We start from the raw sequence: 1,258 nt of genomic DNA, 5'->3' as shown, positions 1-1,258 counted from the left end.
ACTGGAAGAAAGCCAGTGTCACTCCAGTCTTCAGGAAGGACAAGAAGGAGGAGCCAGGCAACTATAGGCTGGTCAGCCTCACCTCCATCCCTGGAAAGTTGATGGAACAGCTCATTCTGGGTGTCAGCTCCAGCCATATGGAGGATAAGAAGGTGATCAGGAGTAGTTAGCATGGATTCACCAAGGGGAAATCCTACTTAACCAAGCTAATAGCCTTCTATGATGGAATGACTGGGTGGGGAGATGAGGGCAGAGCAGTGGACATTGTCTCCCTTGACTTCAGCAAGGCTTTGGACACTATCTCCCATAACATCCTCCTAGATAAGCTCAGGAAGTGTGGGTTAGACGAGACGACAGTGAGGTGGGTTGAGAACTGGCTGAAAGGCAGAGCTCAGAGGGTTATCATCAGTGGTGCGGAGTCTAGTTGGAGGCCTGTGGCTAGTGGTGTTCCCCGGGGCTCAGTACTGGTCCTATCCTRTCCAACTTACTCATCGATGACCTGGATGAGGAGAAAAAGTGCTTCCTTAGCAGGTTTGCGGATGATACCAAGSTGGGAGGAGTGGCTGACACACCTGAGGGCTGTGCTGCCATTCAGAGAGACCTGGACAGGCTGGAGAGTTGGGCGGAGAGGAACCTCCTGAGGTTCAACAAGGGCAAGTGCAGAATCCTGCACCTGGGGAGGAATAACCCTAGGCACCAGTACAAGCTGGGGGCTGACCTGCTGGAGAGCAGCTCTGCAGAGAAGGACCTGGGAGTCCTGGCAGACAACAAGCTGACCACGAGCCAGCAATGTGCCCTTGTGGCCAGGATGGCCATTGGTCTCCTGAGGGGCATTAGGAAGAATGTTGCCAGCAGGTCGAGGGAGGTAATTCTGCCACTCTGCTCAGCCCTACTGAGGCCACACCTGGAGTACTGTGTCCAGTTCTGGGCTCCCAAGTACAAGAGAGACATGGAGCTGCTGGACAGAGTCCAGCGTAGGGCTACGAGGATGATCAGAGGGCTGGAGCATCTGCGCTATGAGGAACAGCTGCGAGAGCTGGGCCTGTTTAGCCTGGGGAAGAGAACACTGAGGGGGGGGTCTGATCAATGTGTACATATACCTGAAGGGAGGGTGTCAAGGGGACGAGGACAAACTTTTTTCAGTTGTCCCATGTGACAGGACAAGAGGCAATGGGCAGAAATGGAAGCACAGGAAGTTCCGCCTGAACGTGAGGAGGAATTTCTTTCCTGTGAGAGTGACAGAGCACTGAAACAGGTT

This window comes from Rhea americana, unplaced genomic scaffold (assembly GCF_003343005.1).
Source record: "Rhea americana isolate MKP2758 unplaced genomic scaffold, rheAme1 scaffold_756, whole genome shotgun sequence".
Taxonomy (NCBI): domain Eukaryota; kingdom Metazoa; phylum Chordata; class Aves; order Rheiformes; family Rheidae; genus Rhea; species Rhea americana.
This window is presented reverse-complemented; position numbering follows the sequence as displayed.